The following is a 15,113-nucleotide window of genomic DNA, read 5'->3' as shown; positions in this document are numbered from 1 at the left end:
GACCGGAAGGACAGCTTGGATAGTTCTTTTCAGATAAACAACCCAAGGTAATGTTTCTGAGGAAGCATACACATCTCGCTGGTTAATATTGTCTAAGTTTATACTATTGTGGCCAAGTTTTTTTGGACACGAGATAGTATTTATTTTGGGTCAAGTATCACTGAGATAGTGAAGTTACTGTCAAGTCAGGTCCACACCAAAACATTCATTGTAAACACTCCCCTTCCTCTCCACACCATGAGTAAACCAAAGTCTCTAGAATAGACACTCACTCTCAAGTGAGTGCATGGAGGAAGCCAAAGAAAACACATGGGTCCATCTGCCCCTGGGGACTGTAAGAGGTCAGACGAGAACACGCAGCCCCCTAAGGCGTTCCAATTTTCCATTACGTTGAGAGAGGTGCTGATTGTCCATCTTCAAGAATGGTCAATGCACATGGCCCCCCTGTCCTGTGGACTTGCCCAGTGTCAAATGACTCTTGAGTGCAAGGACATAACTTTCAGAGGCCTGTATCCTAGCTGTCACTGGCTGCGTTACATCACTGGTTAGCCCCTGGCCTCAAAAGCAGTGTTCGAAAATGCAGGTGGACTGAAGTTACCAGAGACACCTCTCAGCCACCCAAGCGTCTGACTCAAGGGGGACTGTGGAATAAGTGGGCCACCTCTGTACCCACCCATGCTTTCGATTACAGAGTTATGTGAGGACAACTGAGGTTGAAACTGTTTAACGGAAAATGCCATCATATGTAACCCATGTCTTATCGTTGCTCTATTCAGTTGGAGCTGTTATATCCTACCGTGCCTAACTTCCAAGCTAAACTTTATCACAGACAGATACGTGCGTATGGGGGAAAGTACTGTGAGCACATCTGTGTCAATGCATACACATGGTTCATAAGTACATACAACATATACTCTAGTACTATCTATCTGTACACAGCATGTATATACACTACTGCAGTTCTCCTCAGAGCGATTTTAGATGTGATGATTTCACACACAGAGTTTCATCAGATTAAGTCTCATCCAAACCCTTGCCACCATTAGCCATGTGGCTGGGAGTAAGGATGCTCCACCCCTGGTCACCTCAATCCCTTGTGAGCAAAATGGGGATAGAACGACTTACCCTTGGACTCTTTGGTTTTATTGATTCCTCTTCAATTTAACTAGGACTAAAGTTTACCCAGCAAAACACTGCTGACCGCCCCATCCTCACAACCACTCTGTCAGCTGTAACCTGTGCATGCCCAATAGAGATGACAGTGCAGAGGAGAGACCTGGGGGGACTTAGAGTGGACGCTTTCCCATCTTTGGTTAGGATGGTAGACAGAGCATACAAACAAGGATCTGCTGGGTGCTTTGCTGGCCTCAGCTTCTTTCTTTCTTTCTTTCTTTTTTTTTTTTTTGCTAGTCAGCCTGGCAGTACTACTGCTTCCTGTTCTTGCGTTCAGGAGACAGCCTGCTGTTTTTTAAAATAAAGCCCCTCACTCATAGGGACTCCACAAGAAGACCAACAGAATCAACTAATCTGGATCCCTAGGGGCTCCCTGAGACTGAACCACCAACCAAAGAGCATACATGGGCTGGACCTAACACCCCCACACCACACACACACACACACACACACACACACACACACACACACACACACACACACCACACACACACACCACACACACACCACACACACACACACACACCACACACACACACACACACACACACACACACACACACACACACACACACATATACACACGCGTAGCAGATGTGCAGATTAAGCAGGTCCCCCAATAACTGGAGCTGGGCTGTCCCTGACTCTGTTGCCTGCCTGTGGATCCTTTTCCCTGACTGGGCTGCCTTGTCGGACCTCAGTGGGAGAGGTTGTGTCTAGTCCTGCAGTGACTTGATGTACCTGGGTGGGTTACTAAGGGGAGGGTTTCCCCTTCTCAGAGGGGAAGGGGAGGGGAGGAGGATGTGAAAAGGGCTGTGTGAGAAAGGGACAGGGGAGGAGAAGGGGTGCTGTGATCGGAATAAAAAGCGAATAAATAAATGAATTAATGGGGAAAGATAAACAAAGCCCCTCCACTTAAATTTGTTCTGGCATATTCTGTTCTTACACACAAAGAACTTCAACCACAGTGACAGTCAAATGTCACCTTCTTGGTGCCAGGACACTTGGGTGGTGCTAACAAATGACAGCTCTTACTGGGTACTGGGATTGGCCCTCTGGCTCCTCCTCTTCAAGGCCCCTCCATGTCCCTTCAGGTCTGGGATGCTGTGGATTGGGACAAATCTGGCTGTGCACAGATCTTAATTCCTTCCTGTTGGAAAGCCTGGACTTATCCCTCTGGGTTTTCATCTCCTATAAGACTCCAAGCACCACTTTGCAGGACTGACTGCTTCCGGACCTGAAGGGGATACCTATGCCTGTGAGGGGCTCCGGAAGGTGGTAAGTAAGTACTCAGTTGCAGCTAGTGATCCGCAATTCTGGTTCTCTGCTCATTTTCTGTTTCAAGACACATTTTTTTTGGCCATGGCAAACTTCACTGTTTCTGTCTTGTACACAGGCACTTTTCATGCAGGTAAATCTCATTGCTCACTTCCTCAAACAAGTGAACCAAAGACTGCTAGGGCGAGCATGGTAGAGCTGTTTCTACCAGAGAGTTGTGGAGACTTACTAGACAGCAGCAGTTAGTAAGTTTGCTAATAAGCAGTCGCTATCCCTGGTGGGTGTCACATAACTATTGGTCTTTTAAGTCTATGCATTTAAGCCAGTTCCCTCTTAGGGAAATAGGTAAATGGGTGAATGAAATTTGCTGGCAAAGGAAAGGACTCAATGCTGAACCACCAGCCATTGAACGGAGACCCTGTAGGCCATTCAGGGAAGTACTGGCTTCCACATAGCTGAGCCAAGCCAAAGGAACCATCCCTTCCCTTGATACAAGTCCCAAGGCCACCCAGTCCCCTTGTCTCTGGGCCACTGAGCTCATCCTTAGAAATGGCCTTAGAAATGGTCTCCAATGATGAGCTGTTCTCTTGGAAGAAGGAAAGGAACAACTGGTCCCCATAATACTAAGTAGGCAAGTGGCCCCGGGGGTCAGCAGTGTCCAACACTGCACCTGTTTGGATGCATGTCTAACTCAGCAGGGGGGTTGGGTTCTACTGCAGATGAGGAGGGAGGACCAGCCAAGGCATCCTCCTGCCCTTGAAAAGCTGGCCTAACGACTACTTTAGTGGAGCCGTGTAGTGTCTGTTCTTTTGTGCCTGGCTCATTTTGATTAGCATCATGACTTCAAGGTTCTCCATGTTGTAATATGTGTCAAGATTTCCTTCCTCTTGGTGAACATTGCATTGAATGGATATATCCATCTACATGTAGACGGACACCGGTTACTCCTTCATTTGGCTATTGTGAATGTCACCACTATGAACAGGGTGTGCCAATATTTGTGCACATCCCTGCTTCACTTCCTTTGGGTACATTCCCAGGTCCCACTTCTAGCATTACTGGCACACCCACTTGTTTGCTAATGTAGCCACTTCCTGTTGCTTCTCCTTTGCTGTCTCAGCTCCTCTTGGATTCTCACCTGACCTGCCCCTGCAGCACTGACTCTAGGATGCACTTCCTAGGCTTGGAAACTCTTCTTACTGACCTCCTCAGGCTGTCTTCATGAGGAGAGAAGATAGGACACCAGAGTGACAGGTCCACACTTGGACAGAGTCCCTCTCAGGGATGGGTGCACTCTCTTAGTTCAACCAGATGATATCTGATTGGGCTCTGACCCTGACTCAGATAGTCAGAGGGACTCATTGCTCTGTGACTCTGACTCTCTCAGCCTCAGTCTTCCCATTTATAAGATGAGACCATTGTATGAGGAGACTGAGGCCCCAGTGTTATATGGGAGGGGGAACTCCAAATTTCTTTTTTTTTTTTTTTTTTTTTTCGGAGCTGGGGACCGAACCCAGGGCCTTGCACTTCCTAGGCAAGCGCTCTACCACTGAGCTAAATCCCCAACCCCCCAAATTTCTGAATTAGCAACACCACCACTCTGTCTAAAGACAAGCAAAGACAGCTAACAATAAAGAACGTATCTACACCCAAATACGACCTAAGATACTTGTCTTTCTTTTGGCATATCTTCAGGGTCAAAATGGCAGACGTAGACATGTAAGAACATAGGAGTCTCCTTCCCAAGAACATGGGTGGTTACTTGAAGCTACTAATAGCACCAAACCCCAAAGATAATTATGATTTTTCCTATACATACATACTCACAATACATTAACTAATATAATTAGGCATAGCGTTTAATAACAAAATAGAACAGCCACAACAAATATAACTATATCTACTATAATATATATATACATACATATATATACATATATATATATACAATATAAATGGCAAGTTACATATGAAATGTATAAAGTGCTTTGCAATTCTTTATCTTTAGGCTGTGGTGTACTGTGGGTAACTACAACTATGAAATGTAAGTCCTCAGACAATGAGGGGCTCCTACAGACAGAAGAGGCAGGAAGCACAAAGCCTTTTCTGGAAGAAAATGGGTGCTGGGGACTAAACACTGAGCCTCACATAAGCAAAGTGTGTCCCACTGAGCTACACGTCCAGCACAGAAACATCTTATCCTTGTTTGACACTCACATTCATATCAACACAGTTCCTCGGCTATCTGTCTGTCCGCTTCTCTGTGTGTGTATCCTGGGTTGTCTCTGGGTCATGGGCTGGGACAGTTTATGCCAGACACTGACTCTGCTGCTATGGCCCCTGGGCACGATCCTGCATACCACCTCTCAAGCCCGTCTCTGAACAGTCCATCATTACAGAGATGCAGAGATGCACTGGATGCTACAAACATGTCTATGCACAAGCAGAGGGCAGCTCCTCTCCCCTCCCCTGTGTGGGAACAGGAGAAGCCAGTCCCACCAGACCTATGTCCTTTCTGTTCTGTTCCACTCTACCCTTCCCAGGACCCCATCTACTCTTCATCAGCAAAGCTGCCTGCTGCAGCAGGAGGCACTGTACCTTAAATCCTAACATAAAAAAAATTCAATATGTTCTTTTCTCCTTTCTTGCCCATGGTATTTTCACAATGTGTTCATTAGAATCAGTCTCTCAGAGCACTATCCAATAAAACAATCTGCTGAATATCAAATGCTCATGTCTCGCTACTCAACATCAATATGTAACTATATACATTAGTTGATAAAATTGGTAATATCATTAAAACATCATTAAAGGCCTTGCTAAACGATCTCAACCGGAACACTGGAAGAAATGAGATCAAATACTCCTCACAGAGAGATGAGTGCAGTGTAGTTTAATTCTCCCTGCCAGGAGGCTCTATTAGACATTTCAAGATGCTAGGTAATATAGGTATACGGGTCAGACAAGGGAGGTGCAAAGGGAGAAAGGAATTGGGAGCAACTGCCCTATTCAGTTCCTCTCTGGAGCTCAACTTGCTCTGAGTGAACCTAGGTCAGCAGGTAAGCATCAGATGGCCACGCCCATCCCAGGCAGCAAGCTCCAAAGTTCAGATGAATTCACACCAAGCAGGCTAGCTGTTAAGTCTAATGTCATCTTGCAGATAGGGGAACTGAGGCATAGGGTAGTGAAGGAGTATCTTCAAGACCATGCATCATGTTAATAACACAGCTAGGGTTCTTAGGCATCAAACCTCTATCTCTTGCTGCAATTAAAGACCAACAGCTGCCACAGAGACTCCAAAAACCCGACGTCCGTTCTCCTCCATTCTCCGTAGGAGGTTCTCCATGTGGGGCCCAGATCTCAGCAAGTGATGAGCGTGTGTTTCCAGGTATAGGGTCAGGCATTAAGCTCAATGGTATATTTCCAGTTTATGCCTCTGTGTGCATGTGGGAGTGGATGGATGGATGTTCAAGTTGTACGAAGACCTGTTTGTTCTGCCATGTGTGAGATATACTAGTATTAAAATACATACATGCATATATGTTTATTATATACATTCAGATGTGTGGATTTATAAAATGTGTGTATGTATTTAGATATACATGTGTTTGAGACTATGTATATATGTATATATGAGTGTTTTACATATGTATATGAATGTATAGGAATATGTATACATAAATACGTAAGTATTCAGGTGTGTGGGTGTGTGTGTGTGTGTGTGTATTTATTATGCAGGGCTTATGACCAAAGCCCAGCAAACTTTGACTATCCCATAACCATCATATCAAATGGGCTGCTGGGCCCTGGGTCTATGGCTCCCCGCCGTAGTATACTTCAAAAGCAGGCAAGAGCTCCAGTAAATCTGCTGGGAGTTGGGTCCAACCTCAGATGGAGTTTCTGGGTACACAGGCCTGGGTGGTGATGGGGCTTCTGGGTTTTGGAGCAAGACAGAAGCTGAGCCTTGCTCAGGAGGCTGCTAGCTGGTTGCCCTTCCTCTTCCACCTCTATCCCCAGGGCACAAGTCAGGACTCCTTAGAGCCTCCTCTCCCTCCACCTGGGTGGGTCCCGAGTACCCTGCATCCTCATGGGGGACGTGTTGGGAGGCTGGGTCACCATACTCTCAGCACCTCTGTCCTCAGGCTTGGCACAGCACAGGAGTCAGCAGACGACTCTCACAGAACCAGAGTCACCACTATTGCTTTGCTCCCCTCCCCCAAGTCTGCCGGTCTCCTGAGGTGCTCCACAGCGTGGTAGAAGGTACCCCCCAACCTTCTCAAAGCAACCCCTTAAATAGCCCACAACCTCATCCCACCGGGCAAGCCTTGGACGGGGACTAGGCCCCAAGGTGCTGTGCTGGCCCCTTCAGCTCTTCCACATCACCACACTGCCATTCCACCCAGCTCCTCACCTATACCGAGCCAGCTCTCTTGTTACACATACTGGCCTGTGCAGTTCTCATTGCACTTATACACAGACCAGGGAAAGTTGTTGTCCAGAGGGAGGACTGACAGTTGCTTCCCTTCAGGACATAGCTGTCCTTTTACCCTCTCCCAGACTGTCCCCATCCCAGGACAGCTGTGAAGCTGGAAACCACTGTGCTATGGAGTTGAGGGACCAATTGACTGCTGGTGGCCTGGACAGACATAGCTTCTGTGCTACCCAGAAGGCGCGGGTCCTCCTCCACTCAGGAGGCTGGAGTTTACTCATGGGGAGCACACCTCACAGATGGGAGCACGAAGACCTTCCACAGCCACGCAGGGGAGGACCTGAAGGAGACCGTGAGAAAAGCATCTGAGCAGACAGACTCCAAACAGGGTCAGGGTGGAGTCTTGAGTCTTTATTTTAAGCACAGCACTTACTCTCCTGTTTACAGAGCCCGGGGTGGGCTGCCAGCAGGAGCTCACCCCGTATTCTTCAAGACAGGGTTACTTGAAGGGATAAACGGGGAGTGACAGTCTGATCGATCCCCGTCTGACACACAGCAGCCGAGCCACTGCTGAAGACCAACATCCACCCCAGACGAACGGAGTCTTCCAAAGTTCCGCCAGCCCCGGGGCCAGAAATCGGGCTCGGCAGAGAGTTGCCGAAGTGAATATTTTGGACAGTGTGGGAAAACATCATCCCACCTCCCTAGGCTTGAGCAGCTAAATCTCGCCTGAAGGGACCAGCTGATAAGCAGCCATGGGAATGTCCGCTTTCAAGGTCTCCACATGAATGGGGAGTAGAGTTGTAGCTTCTGACTGCAAAACCTTCCCTCTATCTCTCCTGCAGCCTGCCCTTGGCTGGACACAGATGTCTCCAGCCCTCTCTGCAGCAGCACACTAGCTTCTGGAGCTGCTGGGCTTTCTTGGGGCTGACATCTTCCAAAGGCCTTAGCTTTCTGGAAGAGTCCATGTCTCCGTCATGGTCCCCTGGGTTCAGTTATATAACGCTATTGATCCCAGTTGGCCTGCTTAAGAAAAACACAACTAATTAGAGCCCGTAAAAGCCTACACACCAAATTAATTCTGAATTGCTCTGGTGACTTCCTCCTAAAAGTGTTATAAATAGAGATGGCCACCGGGCCTATATTTAGCCCACGCTGGGCTACCTGGTATTTATAATTAAGGAAGTCCAGAGGGACAGAATGGACATTTTGTTGGTTTTTTTAAAGCACTTTTTTACAAACTGCTTCCTATTTCAGTCACATATACACACAGCCACATTCTGTTATTGCAATAATTACAGTCCCACCCGAGTTAAGATACTGCACGATTTCTCAGTCCTCTAAAATTATGTTCTTCAACACGTACACACCCAAACAGTGCAATTAAGCTGGTCAACTTCCTGAAAATCCCTTAAAAAAAATAACATTAATTTTGATTTTGTAGATTTCAATTTCTTTCCCTTGAGTGGCTGAAGCAAACAGCCTCGTTTCTGATGAGGAAGCCTGACTTACGCTCTTGGCCGGGGCTCACAGGGCTCACGGCCACAAGCATTCTGCAGCCTTTATTTTGAAGACCTCCTCTCTAAAGACCTTACCAGTTAAAGGATTCTTACTGGTTGTGTGAAGTTCCTTATTGTTCTTCACTCCTAATGCCCCCTGTGCATTCACTTCTGTTTTGTTTTTATTTGATTTTAAAAGTAATACATGCAAACCCTTCCTCTCCTGAAGTCTTCTAACAAGTGTCACGAGAGTAGGGGCATGGCTTATGTGGGGACGGGACAAAGGGAAGGCCTGGGGTAGCCCAGGGCAAAGCACTACTGCTGGAGCTCAGCAAGTGAGGAAGGCATCCCTATGGTAATGGAAACCCTGGAGAGTCTGTCTATAGGCAGAGCAGCCCACTCTAGGCATCTAAATATGAGCAGGTACCCAGCGTGGGGATGGAAATCAAGGAATACATCAGATGGGTAAGCCACAGGGGCACGGACTAATGCATCGGTACTTTAGGAAGCCAGATTCCCAGCACCAGGGAAGGTCGTACATGCAAGGCAGAGTTCTGAGAATCCTTTGGTTTAGGACTGGAACTAGCTATCCTTGTAAACTGTTTTCAGTGCAGATAGAGAAGTAAACGCACGTGGGCTATGGTTTGGAAAAGTGTCATACAAAGGCCCATATGCTAAAAGCTTGGTGGCCAGCTTTGGGGAGATGAAAGAACCATTGAAAGAGGTGGGGCCTAGTGGGAGGAAGTCATTGAAGGACAGCCCCTGAAGGGACCCAGAGTAAGACCCAGTGCCTTCCCTGTCTTGCTTCTTGACTGCCACAAGGCAGGTAGTTTTGCCCCATTGTACACTCTCAGCAGGACCTACTGCTTCGCTTCAGCAGCAGGGCTCTGGGCTGAAACCCTACACTCAGTAAGACAAAACGAGACTTGCCTACTTTTGTCACAGGGTCAGAGCACCGTACGTGAGGTGTATGTAGACACAGGTGGATAGTCCCAACCAGTCCCCCCAGCCTGAGAGCAACAGTACTCCAAAGCTACAAGGCCACCAAGAGTACAGCCCCCAGAGCTCATGCATACTTTACCCTAACTGAAAAGAACAGGGCTCTGTGGGCAGTGGCTGGTTCTGGGCTCATAGATTGGCAGGAAGCAAAGGCTCAAAGAATCCCAGGGCCATTTGAGGAGGATACAGAGGCCAGATTGAAGGGCACCCCCACTGACCAAGCTGGGCACAAGGCATTCTAATGAGCTGCTTCTAAAACAAGAAACCACGAGCCCCTATAGACAGGGATAACTCAATAATAAAGTCAAGCTTTCTGAGGAATAGCGGCTATGTTTCATACAGTTTCAAAGTAATATTACACAAAATACAATTATGAAGGCAAAAAGAGACATTTTACAGTGTACATTCTGATGAAAACTACCTGGGCCAAGTGACCGACATAAGTATCACCAGAGAAGTGATAAAATGTGAGCCAGTGGCCGTGGATGGATGTCTCCTCCACACTGGCGTTTAGCCCCCAACTGTGAGAATTTAAGATGGTGGAAACCCAAGCTGATCTTCCAAGGGTGACTACAGTTAAATAGCACTCATGTGGGGGACGCCCCATGACTTGCTTCTTGATAGCTTTATAAGAGGAGGGGGAGACACCTCAACATATGAACATACTCTTCCTGTTTCCTGCCGTGTTAGGGCAGCCCGAGCTAGCTTGGGACCCTGCCAGCAGGGAAGTAATCATTAGTATGGGCCCTTGACTTTGGACCCCGAGAACCATGAGCCAAAATAAACATCTTTTTCTTTATAACATACCCACTCTGTACTATTGTTATTAGCAACAGAAAACAGGCTAAGATGTGGTCAGGGGTCATGGCACAACCAATGCCTCTTCTGTAATACTTCCATCAAGACCTGGAAACCCAACTGGAAGGATGTTTCTCGAAACAACTGCTGGCCTAGTATGTAGAAACCTAACAAATGCTCAAGTGAAAGAGATTGTGAAAGGGATTGAACAATCATGTCACAGCCTCCCTGTAGGCCACACTGGAACCTCAGGCAAAGGAGAGATCAGCTGCAACTGAGCTGAGCTGCAAACTTTAATATTTTGTTCGTGAGTTTTCATGCTTTAATTGTTATTATTTGTCTTCTCGCTGGAGTCCTTTGGTACCCCCTCACATTGTGCCCTTCAGCCACATGCCAATCTCATCCTGCCCTCCAGCCCACCCTGCTAATGAGACCTGCTCAGCAAACGTAACCCTGGATCTAAACAGACTCCTTCTTTACATGGTGTCGGCTTTCTGTCACTACAACAAAATGTCCCAGGCAGTTAAACCTGCGATGAGAAAACGTTTGTTCTGCCTGACAGTTCTGGAGGTCATCATCCACAATTATGTGGTCCTGGCTGCCTGTGATGATGGGGGACACACGTGGCAGAGCAAAAGCACTCATCTATGGGCAGAAAGAAAAAACCCAGAGGAAGGGATTTGGCCTTCCGTGGGCCCTGGGAGGGTATGCGCCCACATCCAGACCCACCCCTCGAAGGCTCTACCTCTTCCCAATCAGATCAAGCTTTGGAATCCAAGCTTCATTCATCCTCAGTGAGGGCCACCGTTGGATACCTGAGGACAGCCAGGCTCACACATGGGGACAGCCCTGCAGGTATCTATTGCAGTTCTATAGAAACCGCCCTTGTTTTTGTGACAGATGCCAGAGTGTTGGGGTTGATGAGACCAAGCCAGCCACAGTCTCCCCAAGAGCATGCATTATAGGATTCTATCTCTACCTCTCCTGGGAAGCTTGTGATTGGTTTCAATTTTGTTTTTACATTTTATTCTTTCACCGCAATAAAACAAAGCACCTAACTTCCCAGTTCCCTTTCCCAGTGAACACTGTGGTGGTTTGAATGAAAATGGCACCCATAAACCTAATAGTGGCAGTGCCACTATTAGGTGGTGCGGCCTTGTTGGAGGAAGTGTGTCACCGGGGATGGGCTTTGAGGTTTCAGAAGTTCAAGCCAGGCCCAGTGTCTCTCCCTTCATGCTGCCTGCTGGTCAGGATGTCAAACTCTTAGCTAGCTACCTCTCAAGCACCATATCGTGCTGGCCATGCTTCCTACCATGACAATAATGGAAAACCTGAACTGTAAGCCAGCCCAATTGTTTTTTTTTTTTTTTAATGAGTTGCAATGGTCATGGTGTCTTTTCACATAAGACCCTGACTGAGACAAACAGTGAAAATGTAGACTAGCCAGGCATGTTAGTATTGAATAGCCTTTGCCACATGGTGAGTTCAGAGCCAGCCTGGTCTACTGGATGCCCTGTCCCAATAAACAAACAAACAAATAGAATTCATGGTCTAGAAGACAAAAGCTGAAAAGCTTCAACTCCTGTAACGTGTCTCTGAGCCCCTCTCCAGCTCCATGTTGTAAATGGCAGATGGGTTATTTGAATTGCATCACCATTCCCTCCTCTAACCAAAGCGGAACCTGAAAGGCCCTGGAGTGTTGTAGAAGAAAGAGAAAGGAAATGAGACTTGTTCCAAAGGAGATCTTGAGGCAGGGAGGCTGCAGGAGGTATGGACCTGCCCATGTCCCCAGGTCTGACCACCTCACCCTTTTTAGGACTTCCATAGGACATCCACCCCACAGCTGACCTACTACTAAGGATAGGGTCATACCGTGTTGTCCCTGTCGCCTGCTCACATCCACGTCTAACCACATCAGGTCTCTACAGTTAGGGGAGGCAACCTAAAACACAAAGGGCCCATGCAGGGATGCTGTGACAGGAGCAGGGTTCTCAAACTCTCCCCCAAGAAGCCAACATTCAGACTGTATGTGAATTGTACACCAAGTTTCTAACATTAGTGCCTTACTACACGTTACCGTGACGGTAGAACCTGCCCCTGACATGTCTGCAGGTTGTCAGTGGCCTGTGATCTTGGCAGCTAGCACTCTGGACACAGGTTCACACTTTCCTGCTTCTAAAAGGCCCCTGTCTACTTTTGTTTCCCCGAGGGAAGAAGAAGCAGAGTGACGATGGCCTTATCCTCAGAAAGTCCTAGCTGAAGTTGCTCATAGAGATGAGCGCCTCTGACTGCTCAGGTGATGAAGCTCACGGGATCCTGGGTACAAAATGCTCTGCACAGCACATAGTAAACAGAGGCGTAGCGCCAGGATGCTGTTTCGTCTACTTCATGGAAGAAGGCCGTGTTGGAGGAGATTGTCAGGCCACAAAAGTGGGGGTGGGGAGAAGAATGATTTCACTTTATTAGAGAAATGACCTAAACTTTAATATCTAAAACCCTCGCTGGAGACTAGTGATGCGAAGGGAAGCTAAAAGATATCCAGAGGAAGGAACCTTCAAACCTTTCACTTTAAAATGAAGACTCTCCTGTATAGAAGCAAACGCCGGAACTGTCAGCAACAGGTGCATACCCACGCTCACAGAAACAATGCTCGAAACAGTCAAGCAGGGAGCAGCCCAAGTGTCCCTCAGTGGCTGAGGAGGTGATTGTGGGATGTACCAGTGTGCAGTGGAAGCTGGTTCAGCCTTGGTAAGGAAGGAGGCGCAGATGTACAATGCAACGGGGAATGAACCTAGAGGACACCATGTTAAGTGAAACCGACGAGGATTAATAGGAAAGTTCACTGCTAAGAACATGGTAGCACTGATGCACACACAGACAGGAAGTGGGATATTGGTGTCGGCTGGGAATGAGTTCTTAACACATAGTTTAAGCTTGGAAATGGTCATTAGTGACTGCTGAACATGAGCATGGATGGACGCAGGGACACTCAACCGTGCACAGGAAAATGGCTCAGAGGGCATGATCACCCATTAGTATACATCTGCTATGGTCTGTCCTGAAGTTGACTTGTCTCTGTGTCACTCTGGCACGTTGGAAGCTGTGGCTCCAGGGATTAGAGAGGAAGCAGGCACAGCAGATGCAGGGAGGCTGCCAGTTCTCATGACTAGCTGCCGTGGCACCAGGCAGCTCTTTCCCCCTCCGCTGGCCATTCCTGTCACGTGGTGTCCTTTAAAGGTAAAAAGGACACAGGACGAGAAGGAGGTAACAGTCTCATCAGAGATGGACACAGTGCTCTAGCCCACCCTAGGTCTTCAGCCCTGGGCTAACATATAAGAGGGCATCACACACAGAGCAAGCTCAGCTCCCTTTCCCCGACCCCCTATCTTGAGAGGCAGCCTTGGGGCCTGCAGGGCAGGTATCCCAGTGACCATGTTTCTGGGCTGACCCATAGCAGCTTGTTTTATGGGCACCTCAGGGTTCAGGAAGACAGGAAAGACTTCAAAAACTTATGTTTATGGATGTTTTGCCTGCATCTGTATCTGTATACCGTGCACATACACCAGGTGTCTGCAAAGGCCAGAGAGGCGTTGGAGTCTCTGGGACTGAAGTTACAGACCAGGATGTGGGTGCTGGGAAACGAACCCAGGTCTTCTGGAAAAGTGTTCCTCTCTTAATGGCTGAGCCATCTCTTCTGAGCCCTGTATAGGGGGTGGGGGGGAACCTTAAATTCGATCTGTTCGTTTTTATATTCCACACATGGGTGGGTGTTTTGCCTATGTACCTCATTTATGCTGATACCCTTGGAGGTCAGAAGAGGGCATCGAAAGCCCTAGAACTGGGAATTCTGTGGTCTTTTACCAGCCTCAGCTTCTTCTCTTTTAAAGGAAGAGAAGCATTGGCTCACTCTCCAGCCACTTCATGCTAACCCCTGTGGTCCCTGCAATATTTGTTGATAAATAACGTTGGCAGAGCTTTCATATTCAAAGTCAAACCTCCAGATCACTGAGCAAGTCAAGTAATTGCTAAGGAAAACAGGAAAAAGCAGTCCGTCCACTGTGCCCTCCCACCTGGGACGTGCTGGCACAGTAGTGTCTTGCACACCAAGGACCCAAGGAAGATCCGCGCAGCCTTCTGTATCTCCTCGCGTGCTTACTGACAGCAAGGCTGGGTGGCCCTGTCCCTGCCTCCCTCTCTTCCTCCGACTGATGCTTTCATTTTATTCAGCTACCACAGGTCTCCATGGACACCCATCCATTCCCTCATAGGTCGCTTCATCATGGACGTGAGCAGCCATTAGAGCAGAGCACAGTCCTAAATTTGGGAGGCCTGGCAGGACCTGGGGCAGCCAGAGCGTGATTCAGAAGAGGCGCCAATAAGAATGGATAGAGCAAGATGGGGGAGACACCAGAAGCCGTCCTGGCCACCAGGGGTTCAGAGGGCATCACCAAGCTCTATCATCTACCAAAATGTGTCCTAAGACAAAAACGGGGTCCTGAATTCTCAGAGGCTTACACTGGAGAGAGCACATCTACTGTTCTCTTCTAATGAAAGAATGGGTGGGGGTGGGGACACAAAGGAAACGAATTCACCTTCCAGTTATCACCTTGCACACCCTACAGAGGAAGTCCATTAGGACCTAACTCGGCAGCTGAGTGAGGTCTTGGCTCCGAAGGTAGGCTGTTCATGCTAGCTCTGTTTAATTGAAAAGGGACTTTGGGCAAAGCTCCTTCATTTCTCTTTGCCTTCATTTCCCTTTCCAAGTAAGGAGAACAGTAATATTCCTCTGCCCAAGGCTGTGGGAAGGAAAATGGTGACAGGCAGGGCATGGGAATGCTGTAGAGGGGCCCAGTGGCTTCTTGTATACTGCTTCTTGAAGAAAGGAACAAGGGTACAGCCCACTTTAGGAGGACAAATAGACCACATGAAACTGGTTG

The 15,113-nt window shown here is 47.9% G+C and overlaps 1 protein-coding gene across 2 annotated transcripts in view; it reads right to left on the bottom strand.

Moving 5' to 3' along the window:
• The window catches only part of Pcsk6 (proprotein convertase subtilisin/kexin type 6), a 197,893-nt gene that overhangs the window by 150,206 nt on the left and 32,574 nt on the right, over positions 1–15,113 (bottom strand).

The sequence above is a fragment of the Rattus norvegicus genome, chromosome 1 (genome assembly GCF_021556685.1).
Source record: "Rattus norvegicus strain SHRSP/BbbUtx chromosome 1, alternate assembly SHRSP_T2T, whole genome shotgun sequence".
Classification (NCBI taxonomy): domain Eukaryota; kingdom Metazoa; phylum Chordata; class Mammalia; order Rodentia; family Muridae; genus Rattus; species Rattus norvegicus.
The sequence above is the reverse complement of the archived record's forward strand: the minus strand, read 5'-3'. Positions and strand labels throughout refer to the sequence as shown.